Here is a 21,395-nt window from a genome sequence, read left to right as displayed (position 1 = left end):
GGGAACATGGAGATTTAGCATGTACATGCATGCGTGGGACTCTTAATTTTCTTCATTAAATAAAATTCCAACCATCCAAGTGGTGTAGTAGTTGGTATGCAGTGGAAGAAGATATGTTTGAAAAGTGCTTTTTTTGACATTTCAAGGAAGTAAAATTTTGTACAAATGTGCTTTTTGGCTTCTGCTTACCAGCTGATCGGTCTCACAGATTCACACACAAATTTCCCAAGGCAACCATGCGGCTGCTGCTGCTCTTTCTGGCTTTCTGCTTCTCTGGAATTCATGTGATCTCTTCTGTTACACACCCGGACGATGGTATGTGTAGTCTTAAATATCAATATATATATACTCTTAATTCATGGGAAAATTGGGTTTTGTGTAGTTTCTACTTTTGGTCTACAATTTCAAAGCTACCTTCATATCCGTTGACTTGATAGGTTTTTTGTGATATCATGTTCATCTTCCTATTCTCCGTGACGATATTCCAAATCAATCATATGTTATTATATGGGAAAGTAAAAACGGATGACACAGTGTGATTGGTTTGGGATACCACCTTGGTGTAGATTCTTTCGTGTGTGTACACACCCGACCCCAATATCCTCTAAATACCCCAGGTAGGCACGTGCTAGCCGACACCCGAAGGTGACGAAGCCATACTAACATGCATGTGAAGTAACAAACATAAATAAAACTTATAAACTTAATTACAATGCTTATGCACTAAAAAGGAATAATATAAAATTGAATGAACAAAGACTACACTGAGAGGACTCGAAGATGCCGATGCAGGAGTGCCTTGACGCCGGGATTGTACACCTCGATTCTAAGTCCTGAGGTGGCGCAAAACAAAACATGAGTGGACCAAGTTGATATATATAAGTAGTACAAAAATAGTTATTCAACAATGTACTAACCCCCAAAGTTTATGAAAACTCAATAGCATAATATATAATAGGTTTTCCAAAACCCTAGCATGCCATAAAAACCTTCATAAAACATATATTATATATAGTGTGCTTAGTAGTGGTATATATGTAAGGCATATACATATATATAATATTTCATTCGCCCCAAGGCATATAGAACACTTCTTCATTCATCCGAAGGTTCTACATCACGCGCTCATAGGTAGATCATTCGCCGTAGGCAGTATCATTCGCATGGAGGCACTACATCTCCCGAACAAAGCCAATATAAATATCTTCCACTCGTAGGCCTTACACACGCTCGGTCGAAGCCAATATAAATATCATTCGCCCAAAGACCCTACACACGTCCAGCCGAAGCCAATCATCATCTCCCGCCCGTAGGCACCAACCAAACGCCTAACCGAATCCAATCATATATATGTATCCAACCCACACCCAGCCGTAGCCAATCATATAAGTATTGTTTGCCCATAAGCAGTAACATTCGAATAACCACTAAGTAAGTACATAAGGACATTAACATAATATTTCTAATATATATATATATCTATTTTAATCGGAGTTCAGTAGCTAAAACGTCATATCGTAAAACCTATTCGTAGTATATAGTCATCAATCATATATACTACGAAGAACGTAAAATCAATAAAGCATGGCAATTCGTAAAGCATGAAACTAATTTACTCATAAACGTTTCATAAAACGTAGCCATTAAATCATGCTTTTCATGGATGCATTTGTAGCAATTAAAACATGCATTTTGGAAGGGGTCCACTCACCTTACACCATTGGCAAAGAGCCATGCAAACAAGCGTGGATGGAAACACCACTAACAGTTGCACCTAAGCACATAAGGGTACCAATTAATAAAACTATACTAAAACGATTGAATTCGGGAAAACGGACGTCGGAAACAGATTTAGGATGTCGAATTTAGTCTAGGAGGGGTCTCGGATGAAACCAGAAAAAGTCAACCCAAAAGTCAACGTCGACTGGTGAACGATCAAAGTTAAAGGTTAGCGTTGACCGGAAGTCAACGGCCAAATGGGTCGGTCAAACAGGTCAAATGGGTTGGGTTGGATCCGTTTAGGGTTTAGGGTTTTGGACTTGGGTTAGGGTTAGGTTAGTGGGTTAAGGCCTAAGCTAATGGGTAGTAGATTGGGATTTAGGTTTGGGCCGATTGCATGGCCTAATGGTTAGGTTATTAGGTTGAACCTGGGTTGGGTTTGATACAAATTTTGGCTTGAGTCACAAAGGCCCAAGGTTTGGGCTGGTTTTAGGTTGGGTCGTGGGTCACGGGTCAGGAAGAAAGAGAGGGAGAGGGAATAGTGGGCCAGGGGACAAATTTGTAAGAGTGGGCCCCAAGTGGCTCTCCAATTAAGACCAATCATCAACCCCAATTTAAAATAAAATATCTCACCAATAGTGAAATTATGAAATTGCCCTCTCGTTACATAATATCCGAGACGGGTCGTTACAATGAACTTAGCGATTAGTCCATTTAATTTTGGTCTAATGTGAATTATTTTGAAGTTTTGATTAAATTTCGTTATAAACCCTCATTGCTCCTATTAAGGGTGGTTGATTGATTTATGTGTGTGTTGATCCAGCTAGTGCACTCCAATCCTTGAGGCAGACATGGAGCAACGTTGCAGCCAGCTGGGACAAGTCAAACGATCCATGTGGGGAGCGCTGGGAAGGCATCACTTGCAACGGTTCGAGGGTGACTGCATTGTGAGTGTTGTTCGTCTTCGAATTCTGATGTGATTGTTGTAATTACGAGCATTCTCGCTTACTTTCTTAATCAGATTTTGAACCAGAACCTCTTCTGATGATCACTGTACAGGGGATTATCAGGAATGAATGTGGAAGGGAAAATTGAAGGCGACATCGCGGGGCTCTCTAAGTTAAGATCCTTGTGAGTGTGATTGTTCCTTCATTCATACCAGCATTATGTTTGCAGTATATTATGAACTAAGCAACACACAACAAATTTGATGTCTAATTATAAAAATATGCATAAAACATGTTTATTTTTTGCATTGTCAGTCATTTTGTTTAGCTCAATCTTGATTAAGGATGAAATTCTTTTTTCTTTTTTTTTTGTGGTGAAGAAAAGGGATTACAACCCAAAGAGAACTACAAAACAATAGAAAAACAAGTCCAATGGACTCCAGCAGCATCATCAATGAGAGCTGATCTAATCTAAATGAGAGGCTTATAAAAAACAAGAACACCAATATCCATGTTATAACTCCAGTTAGCCAATTGATCCACCACAATATTCTTCTCTATGTAAATGTGATTCAATTCACACCTCCTCAATTGTCTCATCATTAATCTGCAGTTATGCATAATTGTCTCCAAAGGATGGAAATTATCAACTTGGGTTTGCTTCAACAACAGAACAATAGCCTTGGAATCCATCTCAATATGAAGATCAGTAGCACCCTTATCAATAGCAAACTGTAAACCAATGTATAAACTCCATAATTCAGCATCACAAACTTGCCCTTGTCCCAAATTCATAACAAAGCCACCTAACCAGTTGCCATTATGATCTCTTAGTACGCCATCAGCCCCAATTCAACTAGAATTTGTCCTTCTAGATCCATCCACATTTAGCTTACACCAACCTACATTAGGATGATCCCAAGAGAGTGAAATTTGCCTCTTGACAGGATTAACGGAAGACTTCACACAAGCCTTCAACCATTCAACCACATCTCTCACGATGATCGCTTTTGGATCCATAGGCATGACAAAATTGACATAAAAAATCTGCTTGTTTCTCCATTTCCAAATATACCAGCAAATAAAACGGAAAAGAGTACACCAAGAACCCTCATTGGTCCCTTTTGAACTTACTTTCAGATTTGCCAGTAGCCAAGCCTTAAACTCAAGATTTTGGGCATTCCTCAATTGCCTACTTTCCCAAATACACACAGCCCTTGAACAATCTTTAAAAATATGAGCAATGGATTCAATTGGTCCAGAATCAGTGACACGCCCAACCCTGATATTCCCCGAACACCAAGGTAGGCAAGTGCTGGCCGACACCCGAAGGTGACGAAGCCATATTAAAATGCATGAGAACAAAAAAATATGAATAAAATAATAGAAATTTAAAGGTAATGAATATACATTTAAGGAACGTGTTTAGAGCATACGACTAACTAGAACACTAAAATAAATAATATAAAATTGAATGGAGAAGGGAGTGGGTCCTACATTGAGAAGACTCGAATATGTCGATGCAGAAATGCCTTGATGCCGGGATTGTACGCCTCGTTTCTAAATCCTGAGGGGACGCAAAACAAACATGAGTTGACCAAGTTAATATATATATATATATATAATACTGAAACAATTAACAACATACTAACCCCCAAATTTTTATGAAAACTAATAGCATAATATGTGATAGGTTTTCGAAAACCCTAGCATGCCATAAAACATTTCATAAAAAAATATCTCGTATATAGTGTGCTAAATAGTGGTATCCAATAACAATATCTCCCGGCCCTCGGCCAACAACCATGTCTCTGCGCTCGAAGCCATAGATTATTTTCTCCCGACCCAATGCCAGCTTCATGTCTCTCGGCCTGAAGCCAGAGATTATTTCTCTCGGCCCGCAGCCAACACCAAATCCTCGCCCGTAGGTGAAACAGTGACCACTAGATACGCACAAAACATTGAACATAATATTCTCAGAAAACATATATCATATAACTCAAAGCCACTTTATAGTATATAGTCATCCATTATATATACTATAAAGAGGGTGTGTAAAAACATGATCGTAAGTAGTATATCGTCATCCATCAGATATACTACAAAAAACATTAATTCAATAAAATGTGATATTCCAAAATATTCTTAGTATAGCATAATATCTCATAAAACATTTCATAAAACGTGATCATTAAATCATGCTTTTCATATATGCATTTCTACTATTAAAACATGCATTTTAGAAGGGGTCCACTCGCAGATACTTCGCTGTCGGAGAGCCACGTAAACTAGCGAAGACGAAAAAGCCATAACAATTGCCCCTAATCACATATAGGGTCCCAATTAATAAAAGTATACTATAACAATTGAATTTGGAAAAACGGACATCAGAAACGGATTCAGGACGTCAAATTACCCTAAGAAGGGTCTAGGGTAAATTTTGAAAAAGTCAACACGGGAATATTCCCTAACATAATATTCTATTCCAAAGAATATTCCATCAGGTCAATAGCCGGTGAAACGGGCTAGGTCAACAGGCCATAAGGTTGGGCTGAAGAGTTAGATGGGTTTGGGCTTTAAGCCCGGCCCACTGCTTTGGGTTGGGTTAAAAGGGTTTTGGGTTAGTCAATTGGGCTTGCTCCATGGCCCAAGGGCCCGAGTTAAGGTTTTTGGATTAAAGGGGCATGGGTTTGGTCTTGGAGTAAATGGGGTTGGGCTCGCTTATTGGGCCGCTTCCATGGCCCAATCCTTTGGGCTCGGTTTAGGGTCACCGGACCCAAAGGAAGAAGAAGGCCGGATTTCGGCCGGAATTTCCCAAGCTCCGATAAAGCTTAAAACTCAACTAAAGGTCACCATATAATATACCAAAATGAAGATAAAAGATTGAGGATTTGAGTAGTACCAAGATGAGATCATGTCGAGGTCAGGATTGGTCGGAAAATGGCCTGAGATTCACCGACCTTCGCCGGAAAACTAGAAAGAGTTTTCCCCGGGTATTCATGCGTCCAAAAACATCCCAAAACGTCTCAAAAGCTAGCTAATCACTTTTCTTAACCCGATTGAGGAAGATTTAGAGGTGAGTTCGACTTATCTTGTCGAAACATCCACGTGCACAGTGGTGGCGCATAGTGCCGAGAGAGAGACCGGAGAAGTGAGGGAGAGACAAAAGGGTCCGATTGGTGGTGACGGTGGTGTGATGGTTGCTGCCCGTGTGTATGTATGTTTTTGTGTGTGTGTGTGAGTTCGCCGGTGAGGATAGAAAGGTGAGGTCGAGAGAGAGTTTTTGGGGAGAGAGTGAAGAGAGAGCCGGGAAGAGAACAGAGAAGAAGGGGAGAAAAAGAGAGGACTGCCACTTAGCAGCCATAGGGGAAGGGAGACCGGGGAACCAAAAAGAAAAAGGGTCCCACCCGGCTCACCCTTTAAGGTTTTAAAGCAATCCCAAATAAAATATCCCCTTTTTCGTAAAATTATAGAAATACCCATTCGTTAAGTAAAATTCTTAAATAAATCCGGGACGGGTTGTTACAACAAGTCATACAAGAAGAATCAGAAGTTATTTGTCTTTTAACTTGCTGCTCATTAGAAAGCAATCTCCCTTTACTCATCAACCAAAGAAAAACTTTTAGCTTGGTGGAACATTAATTTTCCAAATAAAATCCCAGCAAGAATCAGGCAAATCCTCTCCATCAAAGAAAAGATTATAAGCTGACTTAACAGTGAAAACTCCATTAGAAACATATCTCCAAATAATTTTATCCATACCTACATCAGTGGTACCAATAGGCCGACATATAACTTTTTGAACCATATCCTTTGGCAACACATATTTTAAGCTTTTCAAGATCCCACCAACCATTACTTAAAAACTCAGAGACAGCACAATCAATATTGGAAATATTAGCAACATCAATAGCTTCAATTAAATGGACAATTAAGACCCATGAATCTTTCCAAAATTTCACACTCTTACCATTTCCAATTCTCCAAGTCATGCCCTTTTAAAGAAGATTAGCTCCATACAGAATTCCATTCCAAGAATAAGAACACTCGGTTCTTTCATGAATTTTAGGGTCTAAAATAGAATAGCCTTTTCAAATACTTGGCTTTATAAATTTGAGACCAAAGACCAGAGCCCTTAGCATGAATCATCCACCCTAACTTGGCCAAAAGAGCCTGATTCATTACACAAACTCTCTTAATCCCCAAACCACCCTTACTTTTAGGTCTGCAAACCATACTCCATTGGCATAAATGAACTTTTTTTCTTTTGGTCGGTATCCCCCCCACAAAAAATCCCTGTTCAACTTGTCTAACTCTTCACACACACCAGCAGGAAGCTTTGTCCTTTGCATGGCATCAAGCGGTATGGACGAGGTAACAACTTCAATTAAGGTAATTCTTCTAGCCATAGACAATACCTTGCTCTTCCAAGTTGCCAACCTCTTCTGAACTTTATCAATGACGCCCGAATAAGTAGCCTTCAAAACTCTAGTCTGAATTACAGGCATTCCTAAATAATTCCCAAGACCCACAGAGACAGGAGAACCACAAATTGCACTAATACTATTAACAACAACCTTGGACGTGTTTGGAGAACAATAAAGAACAAATTTTTCAAAGTTAACATCTTGACCAGAAGCTTTGCAAAAATTTTCAAGGAACCTTTTCATTAATCTTGCTTTTTGTGGAGTAGCTTTAGAAAACAAAATTAAGTCTGTCCTAAGCCTTAGAAAGATCAATTTTCCAAGCTAAAAATCCTTTTTGGCCTTTTCACATTCTGAACTTGTGAAGAATTTCTTGAGCAATAAGGATATTGTCAGAAATTTGTCTACCAGGAACAAAACTAGCCTGATTAGGACTAATCAGATGAGGCAAAAGAGGTCTGATTCTAGCAACAATGATTTTAGAGAGCACTTTATAAAGAGTGCAACAAAGACTAACAGGTCTAAAATTCAACATCTTTTGAGGATTATCAATTTTAGGGACCAAAGTTATCAGTGTGCTATTTAACCTCGTATGCAATCTCCTTGAGTGAAAAACATTCCATACCATTTCAAAGATATCATTAGAACATATATTCCACTGACTTTGATAAAAGCAAGCAGGAAAACCATCAATACCTGGAGCTTTAAGGCCTCCAATATTAAAAAGGCTTTCCTTGACTTCAACCATATCGATATCTTTTATAAGAGCTTCACGATCATCATCATGTATATCAAGAAAAAGATTAGGAAGAGATTCCATTTGCTTAGACTTTTGCCCATGCGAAAAAATAGTTTGAAAGTACTCCACTGCCAACGTTTTCAGATCAGAAGACTCTGATATCCAAGCACCTTGATTGTTAATGAGCCCTTCAATTCTATTTCTTCTCATCCTTACAATAGTAGTGAGCTGAAAAAAGTTTGTATTACGATCACCTTCTTGAAGCCACCTCAATCGAGACTTTTGATGCGAAAATATAGCCTTCTCATTCAGAACTACATTATATTTAGAAATCAACTCATCCTCCAATTTAGAAAGAAATTTATTAGGCCCATGACACAAAGCTTTTTGAATCCCATCAATTCTTGCTAGAAGTCTACGCTTTCTCTGTTTGAGATGACCAAAGACTTTAATATTCCACTTCTTAAGCGGTTCAACAAGAGCACAAGTTTTATCAACAACCAAACCTCCACCATTACTCCAATAACCATCAACAAACTCTTGGAAATTTTCATGCCTCAACCACATAGCTTCAAAACGAAAAGGACGATGCTCGGGAGAAAATGAATGATGAGAATATAAGCATATCTTAATTGGACAATGATCTGACTTGGTTCGCGGGAGATGGTGAACATAAGCTTATGAGAAAAGGCTCATCCAACTCATATTACAAATCTCTCGATCAATTCTTTATAAAACGTTTTTATTAATCAAAGTAAATTTAAGACCAATAAAACCCAAATCAATCATATAATTCCTATCCACCCAGGATTTGAAGCCTTTTAATCTACATAATGGAGCACCACCAAGTTTATCTTCCACACACAACATGTCATTGAAATCCCCAGCAATTAACCAAGGCAATTGATGACAATCGGCTACAAAATCCAAATAATCCCACATTCTCTCTCTTTTAGTAACACAAAGGCTAGCATAGACAGCGGTGAAAATCCAATGGTTCTGACCAACACCTCTCACAACAATAGAAATAGCTTGGTCAGTGGTACCGATAACTTCCACCTTTAATCTAGAATCCTTCCACAACATCCACAAACCACCAGAGAAGCCAACAACATCCACAATCTCAAAGCACGGAAAAACAAGAGATTTCACTACTGAAATAGCTTTCTGACCACTAATCATGGGCTCGCAAATAACCAAAATCTCCATTTGGTGAATATTAATTAAATTTGCAACATTTTCTTTAAACTTGGTGCAACCATCACCTCTACAATTCTATACTACAATGTTCATCATAAAGATGGAGGAGATAAATAAAACCAAGGAAAAAAGCCTAGCAACCCATAAGGGTTGCCTCCACATGGGAGGCACACATCTTATCAGACTTAGCTGAATAAGAATCCTCAGATGAATGAGATCGCTGAATAATTGAACCTGGAATAACATGATCAGTATTCATCATCTCTTCACCTGGATCCAGATCACACGTAGCTAACTCAACACCGCTGCCACTTGCATTGGATGGTTGGTGACCCAAAATACATGTTACCTTCGACATATTCGTCAAAACTGCCTGTGCAGATTAGCTGACTTTGGAAGCATGTTACGAACAGCTCCAAATGAATGAGAGAATGAGCCTTATATGCTTGGAAAGCTACGGATGTCTATTTTCTGGAGCAATTTACAGATTGTTAATATCATTTTTCTAGAAGAAGTTATGGGCATTTTAACACTGAAAGGTTCAGAAACGGGCTAAGCAGATTTGGCTAAAGTAAAGGCACTTGTTTTGTGTTTTGCTTTGTCATCAACACTCAGCAGCAAATAGGGTTATGATTACACTAATTTGTCTTTGGAGCAAGTGGAAATGCACAGCTAGAAGAGAAGACACAACACATGCAAAGGAAAGGAGAAACATGGGCTGAAAATAGGTGGATTGGTGGTTGAAATGATGAAGCATGTGTGTGTAAATGTAAAGGAAAACATGGCAGAAAATGTGTGTGTTTTATGGTTGAAATGATGAAGCATGTGTGTGTAAATGTAAAGGGGAAACATGACAACACACACCCACACAAGCTGCACATGCAAAGGAAATGGAGTGGTCCTCTCTCAAAGCCTATAAATACCACCTCCCATATTCATCAAGACAACATATTTTTCTCCTTGCTTTGGCCGAAATTTCCCACCACCATTCTCTCTAATTTCAGCCAAAAACCACCCCTAGCCACACCACCCATCAATCCTAAACCTTTCCATATCATTCCCCATCCATTCTACACCATAAAAACCACCCAAAATCGTCCAAAACCTCTAGTGCCGCTGCTTGCAAGGAAGGAAAGAGAAGGAACATCTTGTGTCGTGCCTACACCCAAGCCTTGGGAGTGTTGGAGCATTTCTAGGTGTTTTCTATCTTTGATTTCAATGTTTAAATTAAGTTATCTTTGTGTACTTGCGAGTATGAGGAACTAAACCCCCCTTAGCTAGAGGGGGATTCAAAACCATGTTTATGCTTGCTATATGATTTGATTACATCCAATTGCGTTTCATGAATTGTGAATTTAATTTACTTATCTCTATGAATTAAAACTAATTTGTGTATGTTGGTTGAGAGTGCACGCTTAATTTTCATGCATAAGTTTGATGCTAGGATATGAGGGAGTTTCACCTAATCGTTATGAACTTATATTCATAAGTAGTAAAGGTTGTTGATCACAATCGTGTTAAGTAAATTCTTGGCATAAGTTTCATGCAATTCATAGTAACAGTGCCTCGTCAATGCTTATGTTTTTCATAGAACTAAATGATTCTTGCGTGTATCTCTATTATGCAATTCATGTAGGGAACTTGTAGGGAATGTTTTGGGTTGTCGTATGCAATCATCCAACCTAATAACTTGTGGAAAAACTGAGGGTTAATTAGTGCAGTTCACGGTTAATTTGGGGCATTGAGTATTCATGGTTTGTCGAAGAGCAATTGGAAATCATTTTGTATGCAAGTATAACATGTGTGGAGAAGAACCCCTTAGCTAGCTTCTCATCCATTCAATTTGATCAATCTCGTTTTAAAACCCATTTTGTTTTACAAAGTTCTTGTTTTGTTTTCAAATTCGTCTAAAATCAATCCCCCTTTATTTTGTTGAGTCATATTAGTTAGAAATCAATTTAGTTTGTGTTTTTAAGTGTCTTGAGTCAAGTTATAACATATTTTTGTTCAAATTCTTCCTTAATGTTCAAAACTGCCCAGATTGTGTTTTTAAGGCAGTTTTGAGTGTTTAGGTGCTGTTTTGAGTCTTTTGGTTTGTTTTAGTGTTTTAAAGTATAGTTATGCATTCTTTGAGTCTAGTTTAGTGTTTTAAACTTTGTTTTTACATTTTCAAGTCAGTTTCCAAGTGATTTAGCAATCCCTCCTAATCCCCGACCTAGAACTATCCCTACTTACATACTTGCTACAATTGATAAAAAGAGGGTTTAATTTGTGTGCTTATATATTTCGTATCAAATTTTTGGCGCCGTTGCCGGGGATTAGCAACTTTGCTAATCCCCCGTTGTTTATTTTTCATGTCTCTTGTTTTAGTTACTGACTTTATTTCTATTGATGCACAAAATCAGCGAGGACTTTGGTACAACAGAAAGTGTCAGGTTTGTAACCTTCGCTTGTTTGCTTCGATCACTAGTGAAGATAAGTACGTAAATGAATAGGGACAGGGAAGCAAACACAAGATGTACGTGGTTCACCCAGATTGGCTACGTCCACGGAGTATAGGAGTTCTCATTAATTGTGAAGGGTTTACACAAATACATAGGTTCAAGCTTTCTTTTTATGAGTTCTAGTGAATAGTTTAGTACAAAATGACATTAGAGATTATTATGGGAGTATGACCCCTATTTATAGAAGAGAGTTTCTAGTTTTGTTCTGACATTGACACGTGTCATGTTGTGATTGGTTTCTGATGTTGACACGTGTCATGTTGTGATTGGCCTCCTGGTTGAAGGGAAGCTCTTCTGGATCCTTGACGGTATAACGTTGACCGGTGCTCAGTAGTTTCAGGATTGGTCAAGTATGGTACAAACAGTGCTCCCCTAAGTTCCCGAGTGAGGGAAGCTCCTCGGTTGGGGACTTGCAAGATCCAAGCCGCTGAGTAATCATGAAACTTCTAAGTACTGAGGTGTGGTATCATCTTCACTTGCCTTATCTTTCTCATAGGCAGATGTGGCATCTTCTCTGGAAGTACGCTTCCTCCATTCAGGGGTGGTGCCCTTAACCGGTGGAGATGCACAAGGTAATGTATCAATTTCACTTGAAGCTTACTTGTAGTTTCGGGCTTGGTCAAGTGCGATACAAACCCTATAGTAGGAGTCCCCCAAGTCGCTGAGCTAGGAGATCTGTCGAAGGAGGTGACCGACAAGGTAAGCAGTCAGGCTTCCAAGCAAGCAACTCAGGATCGGAGGTTCGATTTTGGCTTCCGGTTGATTGTTCTCCTTCTCCTTGTCTCTCATTCAGCTGCCAGGATAAGGAGAAGTAAATGGAGAAGAGATGATATGAGATACTTTTGCTTTTGAAAAAGTAACTTTCCACAGGCTTATTCTTGAACTGTGATGGAGGGTTTTCTAGTTTCCTCCAAAGGACTTTCCACAAACTTAATCTTGAACTGGATTCGATTCAAGGTGGTGGACACTTGATCTTGAATCGGGCTTGTGATATCTTCAAGGGCCATTGGTGACATGATCTTTAAGGATTTGATTCAAGGGTGATGAATCAACACGTGCAGTTCACGACGCCTTAGTGAGTCGACTCAAGAATTTGAGGGTCAAAACAAGTCCATCAGATTTAGAGTATGATCGACCCAGATGATATGGGATACTCTTGCTGTTGACAAAGTAGTGAATGTGGTATGGCGAGGTTTTGCTCTTCGGCGACGGTGCTAGTGAAAGGTTGTTGAAGCTTCTCGTGTTGTAGCGATCTGTTTTAGCTCATCATTGAACCTTCTGCTTCAATCTTTTGCCTGGCAGAAGTGGTGTGTACCCTTTGCATTTAAATGGTCATTTAGAACATTCCTTCCTAGTAACTTATCCACGCTTGGCAGCTTCAGTGTAAAGAGCCAATATCTGATCAACTGTCATGAGGTATTTGCCGGTGGAATTCGTGACCTTGACAGCAGTTGAGGATGAGTACTCGAGAGCAATGTTGAGTAAGCAACCAGGCAAAGGTCTCAGGCAGTCAGTTCCAGATTGGAGGTTTGATTTCAGGTTCCGACTAACTGCTCTCTTTCTCCTTGTCCTGCAGGTGTGGACAAGGACAAAGACAAGGACAAGGAGAAAGCATGATATGGGATACTCTTGCTTTCAACCTTGATGATATGAGATACTCTTGGTCTTGGTGTGGCTTATTTGCTGAGGTATTATCGGGAGGAAATAAAGCTGAGTATTTCGAGAAGTTATGTTGAGGGTGCATTCTCGAATGCGAGAAAGAGTTAAGCATTTTTGCAGGTTTTCCTGTCCTTAGAGGAGGGAGGTCGACGTATATGGGGATTTCCCAATAGCAAGTAGTAATGTTATTCCTTTACCCTTCTTGGTCACAGCAATGTAGTGGGAGTTGTCAGCTTCACGTGTTTTAACTTTGTCAGAGCACTTTGAAAAAGTGATGTGTGGTATCTGGAAAACTGATGTTGCGTGTGAAGATTACAGACAAGCTTTATCTAAGGAGATCTGGTTCTCGAAGTTCTGAGAGCTGTGCCTATTCGGTTTTCAAGAAAGTAATCCCGTTGGGAGTCTGGCCCTCGAGATTCGGATAGCGGCGCCGTTTCGATTTTTGAGAAAGTAATTATGTTGGGAGTCTTTTCTCGAATGTGAGTAAAGGTTGGACGTTCTTGCCAGTCTGTCTTTCCACGGAACACGAAGGTCGACACACATAGGGACTTTCCAGTTGTCAAGCAGTGGTGCTGTTCCTTTACCCTTGTGGGTAATAGTAGGGTAGCTAGAACTTCAAAATTCTCGTGCCTAAACTTTGTCAGAGATCTTTGGCAAAATTATATGTGGTACCCGAGGAATTGATGTTGCGTGTAGAGAATGGTGATTGAACAGTAAGATTCACGTGCTTTCTATTTCACCAGAAATCTTCGACAGATTGCCCGTAATTTCCGCAAAGCTGAGTGTGCATGTGACAGGTGCTGACGAGGCTGAAAAAACAGGTGCCTCTTCGATTTCTGAACAGCCCAGCTTTTGAGAAAGCAAGCGCCTCTTCGATTTCTGAAGCTCCGTCGAGTCCAGACTTTTATAGAGGCTGGCTTTAAGTTCCACAGCATACTTGAATCTCCACCAGTAGAAGTTCCCTTCTTGCACTTCTAAGATCTTGATTTGTCCAACCTCTTCTCTCTTCAACACCTTTGAAAATGTCTGGCCCCTATGACCGTCGTTTTGATTTGAACCTTGCTGAAGAGGTAGCCATGCCTTCTCCAGACAACATATGGCGCCCATCCTTCATATCCCCTACTGGTCCTCTTACCGTTGGGGATTCTGTGATGAAGAATGATATGACCGCTGTGGTGGTGGCCAGGAACCTTCTCACTCCCAAAGATAACAGACTACTTTCCAAACGGTCTGATGAGTTGGCTGTTAAGGACTCTCTGGCTCTTAGTGTTCAGTGTGCAGGTTCTGTGTCTAATATGGCCCAACGCCTATTTGCTAGAACCCGCCAAGTTGAATCATTGGCTGCTGAAGTGATGAGTCTCAAACAGGAGATTAGAGAGCTCAAGCATGAGAATAAACAGTTGCACCGGCTTGCACATGACTATGCTACAAACATGAAGAGGAAGCTTGACCAGATGAAGGAATCTGATGGTCAGGTTTTACTTGATCATCAGCGGTTTGTGGGTTTATTCCAAAGGCATTTATTGCCGTCATCTTCTGGGGTTGTACCACGTAATGAAGCTCCAAATGATCAACCTCCGATGCCTCCTCCGTCTGGTGTTCTATCCAGTACTGAGGCTCCGGATAACCACCCTCCGGTGCTTTCTCTTTCTGGGGCTCTACCGACTGCTGAGACTTTCCCTAAGCAACCTTTGTGAATACTCCCTCTTGTTTGTTTATTTTGACTCATGTATATGTATATATTTGTAGCTTATCAGAAATATTAACAAATAAATTTTGCTTCATTTCAACGTATTGTGTTAAATACACCAAAGCCTTCTTCAGAAAGTTCTCTGAATTTTTTCTTTTGTCGAAACTTGTATTGTTGAAGCTTTGTGAGTGAAGCATGTAGTTTGAGGTAGTGTTCCCTTAATTTCCTGAGTGAGGAAAACTTCTCGGTTGGATACTTGAAAAATCCAAGTCACTGAGTGGTTGTGAGACTTCCGAGTATCAAGGTGCAGTAGCATATGGTGGGAGTCCCCCAAGTCTTCAGGCGAGGAAAGTTGCCGAATGAGGTGTCTTGCTTGCCACTAATTTGTCAAAGTAACGAAGCTTTGTTTTGATGTCACACCTTCATATATAACTTATCCAAAAATATTTCAAGCTAGGTTTAGCTTTGGGAGGGCCCAAAATTTTTGTGTAGCCCAAAACTGCTCATTTGTTTTCAAGCCCACGAAAAGAAGGGATCCAGTGCCTTTGTTCATTTGTTATTTGTGTGGCAAGCCCAAAGAGGAGAACAGGTTTGTGCCCACTCCCCTTTATTTATTTTTTGTGAAGCCCAATGCTTTCTTGCTTCATATTGGGAGGTAGAGAAATAATAACAATGAGACTCAAAGTCTCAACCCTTTGCCTGTGTCGGCTTCCCGATTTCCCTGGACTTTGCTCAATATGGCACTGTGCATTTATTCCTTTTGTCTGTCACTTTTTGTGGCTTTTAGCTATTCTTTTGCTTTGCCTTTTCCTTTCTTTGCTGGAAAGGTCTTCATGTCCTCGTAAAAATCTGAATTAGTCCAAAGGCATGATGAAGGAAAGTGGGTGTTGGAGCCAAGGAAGGGAAGGAAGGAGTTAACGTAGAGGGTGCGGTAGCTCTGCAATATAACACCATTTTCTGTAGCTCAACTCGCAAGGTTGTCTTCATGAAAATTGTTCCTTAGCTTGTGAACTACAACATATCCAAATTTGAGAGCCATCGGAGTAGTACAACTCCAGATATTCAGGTATGTTGAGTAATTGTTCATCATTTGGCTGTTAACCCGTCAGACTTATTGTGAGCTTCGAAACTTCATTTTCGCTTGTTCAGATCAACAAACTTTCTTCATTTAAGTTGTTCCTAACCTTGGGAACTACAACATATCCAAATTTGAGATTCATCGGAGTAGTACAACGCCATATATTCAGGTATGATGAGTAACTGTGCATCATTTTGCTGTTAACCCGTCAGACTTATTGTGAGCTTCGAAACTTCATTTTGTCTTGTTCAGATCAACATACTTTCTTCATCAAAGTTGTTCCTCATCATCTCTTCCATAACATATCAAATATTCAGAACAAACTAACGGTTAGATATGTCCAGATCGTCGAAACACCACAGCAGCGTTGAAGCTTGCAGAAATCTGACCGTCATGGTTGGAGCTTCAACACTCTAACTTCCGTCGCTCAAATGGAAACATTTCCTTCGTGAAAGTGTTCGTCTGCTCAAGAACTATAAGATGTCCGAAATTCAGCTCTACTGAAGAAGAGCAGGAGTTGCAGAAATTTGATAGATGGAAAGAGGCGGAAGAGGGAGAGGGAGAAAAAGGTTGCTTGGGTTGGATTGTATATAATTGTATGTCTGTTTATGATAGGGATATTGTGGATGTAAAACAAAAAAGTTTGTGTGCACTCATGTGTTGTTGTACAAGTTCAAGAGAATCTTGGTTGTGTGAACAAAATTTGTTTATTTGCCACAAGGTTTTGTGTTTGGAAAATAGTTTAATAGGTAAGGTTTATTGACTATAGATTTGTGCTTGGGTAGATAGCTTGACTAGTGAAGCTTTGGTGTTGAAGCTTTATAGGTGAAGCTTTGGTGTTGAAGCTTTATAGGTGAAGCTTTATAGGTGAAGCTTTGGTTGGCACCATGAATTGATTGTGCTTTTGCACTATCTTGATGAACATAGTGCGAAGCTTTTGAGATTGATAGTTGTTCTCCATTGATGAAGCTTTTGTTGGCACCATAAATTGATTGTGCTTCGCACTATCTTGATGAACATAGTGCGAAACTTTTGAGATTGATATTTGTCCTCCATTGATGAAGCTTTTGTTGGCACCATAAATTGATTGTGCTTCGCACTATCTTGATGAACATAGTGCGAAGCTTTTGAGATTGATATTTGTCCTCCATTGATGAAGCTTTTGTTGACATCATAAATTGATTGTGCTTCGCACTATCTTGATGAACATAGTGCGAAGCTTTTGAGATTGGGAGTTGAATCCCATTGATGAAGCTGCTGTGTTCCCCCTGCCCTTTTTTTTTTTTTTCGGAATTTTTTTTTTTTTTTTTGGTTGGAGGGGGGAACTGAAACATTTGAAATTTGAAACTCCCTAAGTTAGAAGTTTGAGGATTTTCCATGTGGGGCTTTCTCATGGTTTGAATTTGAATTTTGAATGTTAATAGCTATGTTGAACTATATATAAGAAGGATAAGTTTTCATTCTTTACCTTACCTTCATGTGCTCATCTTGTAGTGATTTTTGAAGACAAAGTGCTTTTTACTTGAGAGGGATTCTAGCATTGCTTTGCTGCACCATCTTCAGGTTGGTAGTCTTCTCCACTACATTGGATGTTTTCCTTCGTGTTGAATTGTTGGAATGTTCATGTATTTTGTGAAGAACATAATGAACTGGTTGAGCTGTGCTTCATGCCCTGTGAGCTTCCTTATGTTTTGATCCTTCATGTAGTGATAGAGTTTGTTTCTGTTTGTTGTAGATGTCGGAGTCTGGAAGTCTTAGTGATGAGGGCTCCCCTAGCTCGGGCTCTAGGTTTGAGCCTGCAATGTCGGGGTCTTCATGGCCTTTGTTAGAGTCTTGTACAAAAGAAACGTTGGATGATCCTCACAATTGTCAAACCTTAGTCAATATTGGTTCTTCCTCCATGTTAGTGGGTGAGGGGGTTGTGTGTGACGCCATACCCATATGTCGTGCTGATCCTCACACTTGTCAAACCTTAGCCGAGATGGGTTCTTCCTCCATACGAGTGGGTGAGGGGGTTGTTTGTGATGCCATACCCATATTTCGCTCTGAGTTCACAGCGGACCATTTAGAAAATAACTTGTTAGATAGCGAAAAGCAGCTTGAGGCCCTAAGGCAATCATGTAGTATCCCCCGTAGTGTAGGAATACGTTTGGTGCGTTGTGAAGAATTGCCTTCGGAGCCGCCCAAGGGTCATGTTATGTTCTATACCCAGACATTAGTGACCTTGGGGGTAAATTTACCTTTGCATCCGTGGTTGCAACAAATGCTGTCTTTTATTGGTTATGCACCTGGGCAACTCAACCCTGGTTTCTGGGATACCTTGATCGGGTTTTATATTATTTGGATGGAGTGTGGATTAGGTGAGCCGTCCTTCCATCAGTGGCGCTATTGTTATAAGATGCGCCCGGTGAAAGCATGTACTGGTTATGCCGAATGTGCATGTCGGAGCGAGAGAAATCGTGTTGTCTTTAATAAGAGAAAGGCGTACTGCACATGGAAGAAACGTTGGTGCTTTCTTTATAATGATTGGGAGCATGCTAAGGGTGCCACACCTGAGCGACGTGTTCCTACTCACTTCCAGACTGTAGGTTGTAATGTATCCATTTTCTCATTATTTGCTATTGTTGTGATTTGCTCTTGCTTCTAAGATTTTTCTTCATGCAGTGACACGAGGCACCATCAAACTCTGCAGACAGGAGCTAGTTGATGTAGAGAAAGTGCTAAGGGTGCCCAAAGAAGATAGACACTTGGGTAAGCTACGACCCTTGTTTCGAAAGTACGGTTTCCAGCCCTTAGTGTCCGAGTGCCAGAGACGAGCAAGTAAGTTGTATCCTTCACTTGATCCTTGTTCGTCTTTTCTTTTTTTTTTTTTTTTAGATATATAATGTGGTATTCTTTACTTTGATTTTCCTTGTTTATTTTACTTTTGATATTTGATTTAGTTTTCTTTCTTTGATTTTAGGTACTAGAGAAGTAAGACATGGATTTTTCTAGCATTCAAGCTCAATTGGCAAATCTTACTTCTTAAATGTCGCAGTATGCCGATAAGACCACAATGCAAAGTGTCCCTACATTTGGTGCGTCTTATAGGCAAGGATATCAAGCCAATCAATGTCCACAAAGAGATTGGAGTGATCTTTCAAACTCTATGCGGTGGGAAGCTCAACAAGTTCAACATGAAGGATATTGGCAGCCATATGAGGAGTTCTATTCAGGACCTATGCAGCCACCACAACCTCATATACAATATGCCCAATCAAACTCAGATTCGTCAATAGATTACAATCAAATTCGTAATGAATTAAACTCTTTGGTGCAGGGCTCACAACAAAAAGAACATCTGCCGCCATCGGAGGAGTTCTATCACTGGCCATATGAACCGTCACAGTCACCACAATAATCTGCCCAATTCAATTCAGGTACGTCTTTGGATGATGATATGTTTAATAAGTTACTCATCTCTTTGAACCAGAAAGTAGAAAATCAAAACAAAGAGATGCAAAATCAAGCCAAGAAGACGAGCGAATTGGAGAAGTGATCTGGGCAGATTATGGAGTTCATGGCACAAATTCAAGAGCAAAGTGAACTCCCCAACTCAACTATTGAAAATTCGAAGGAAGATTTTGAAATCCATGATGCTATCACTTTGGGAAGTGCCATGGAGGTTGGAGTTGAACCAAGGGCGTCCAAACAAATTCAAGGGGAGGACGAACAGCTGCTAATTGAAGAGGATGAAGAAGACACACCCACGGCAAGGGTAGAACAACCCTTGCCGCATCCTCCTAGAGTCCCTATGTCGTCCAACTCAGGTAAGTTGGTTCCAAATTCAATTCTTTCTTACCCCATTCCACCAAATGTCCCTTTTCCTCGCAGGTTTTTGATTCCCAAGGAAGAAGAGAGTGAAAAAGACATCGTGGAAGCCCTTCCCAAGGTGCAAACTGATATCCCAATTCTTGGTACACCAAAACAAGTTCCAGATTGTGTTGAACTCCCTGAAGAGAATTGTACACTAAGAAGAATGATTCAAGAGAAGGAAGTGGCTGGGGAGTATCTAGAATTCATCAAAGAGCATGTACTTAAGACAACCATCCCCAAAGAAGTTGAATTTGATGACACGGGACAAATCATTGCCCTACTGCCCACTCTGGCCGAGAGCAAGCCTAGTGAAATTGTTAAATATGCTGCTACTTTCAAGTCCTCATTGCAGCACAGTGATGAGCCACCTCCTCCAATTCCGATTCCCGTTTCAATTAATAGGTTGTTACCTTCTTTGGCACAGGTGCCAAATCGAATCCAAATTGGTGGGAGAATTTACACGGACTTTAGGAAGCTCAATGCCATAATCAGAAATGATCAATATCCCCCTCCATTCGTAGATCCAATGCATGGAAGTTTTGAGGACCATGTCGTGGAGGATGTACTCGTGTTCTTGCCGCAACACACAGGTAAGCTACCTCCTCAAATTTCAAGTTTGTTTTATACTAACATGTTGTTGAGTTCATTGATCCAGGCACCCATTTTAGAATTTAAACCATTGCCGGATCACTTCAAGTATCACCTTCCGTTCAAGGATCAATTCCCTGCATGCCGTGGAGTTCAATAGAGCCTTAAAGGAGTATCGTCCAGCTGGAAGACGTTAAAGCAAGCGCTTCTTGGGAGACAACCCATGTATTCAAATAAAGAAGATCTATGAATCGCTCCACAATCAGTTTTGCGTTTCTAAAAACCTTCCCTTTTACTGCGTTTATTTTTCCTTGTTTGTCATTTTTAGTTGTTGCTTGTTTGATTTCTTTTGGTGTGGATTTTTGGTAAACAAGATACTTTTTCATTGATTTTTGTAGAAAAGAAACATTTAAGCAGAAAATTACAATAGGGAGCCTTCATAAAGGCTGCTTAGGAAAAGTCTCATTATTCGGCGGGGCCTTAGCAGTCGGCGGAGCCCCAGAAGGAGGAGGCAGCGGAGGTTGATCATTTGGAGCTTCAGTACTCGGTATAGCTCTAGAAGACGAAGGCAGATGTTGTTGGAACAAACCCACAAACCTCTGATGATCAAGTAAAATCTGACCATCAGATTCCTGCATCTGGTCAATTTTCCTCTTCATGTTTGTGGCATAGTTGTGTGCGAGCTTGTGTAACTGTTTATTCTCAGGCTTGAGCCCTCTAATCTCCTGTTTGAGACTTACCACCTCAGCCGCCAACGATTCAACTTGACGGGTTCGAGCAAATAGGCATTGGGCCATGTTAGACACAGAACCCGCACACTGCACACTAAGAGCCAGAGACTCCTTAACAGCCAACTCATCAGACCGTCTGGAAAGCAGTCTGTTATCTTTAGGAGTGACAAGGTTCTGGGCCACCACCACAGCGGTCATGTCATTCTTCATCACCGAATCCCCAACGGTAAGAGGACCAGTAGGGGATATGAAGGATGGGTG

General features: G+C 40.3%; 1 long non-coding RNA gene and 1 pseudogene across 1 annotated transcript; both read left to right on the top strand.

The window, feature by feature from the left end:
• The first annotated feature begins 236 nt into the window (after nucleotides 1-236).
• LOC126612800 (leucine-rich repeat receptor protein kinase HPCA1-like) overlaps nucleotides 237-21,395 on the top strand; it is a 50,819-nt pseudogene continuing 29,660 nt past the window's right edge.
• On the top strand, nucleotides 15,373-16,270 carry LOC126612797 (uncharacterized). The gene is made up of 3 exons (XR_007619332.1): nucleotides 15,373-15,471; nucleotides 15,710-15,948; nucleotides 16,213-16,270. It is a non-coding gene; the product is annotated as an uncharacterized LOC126612797 (long non-coding RNA).

The sequence above is a fragment of the Malus sylvestris genome (genome assembly GCF_916048215.2).
Source record: "Malus sylvestris chromosome 4 unlocalized genomic scaffold, drMalSylv7.2 SUPER_4_unloc_1, whole genome shotgun sequence".
NCBI classification, from domain to species: Eukaryota; Viridiplantae; Streptophyta; class Magnoliopsida; order Rosales; family Rosaceae; genus Malus; species Malus sylvestris.
Note: the sequence above shows the minus strand (reverse complement) of the source record. Positions and strands in the feature narration are given on the sequence as shown.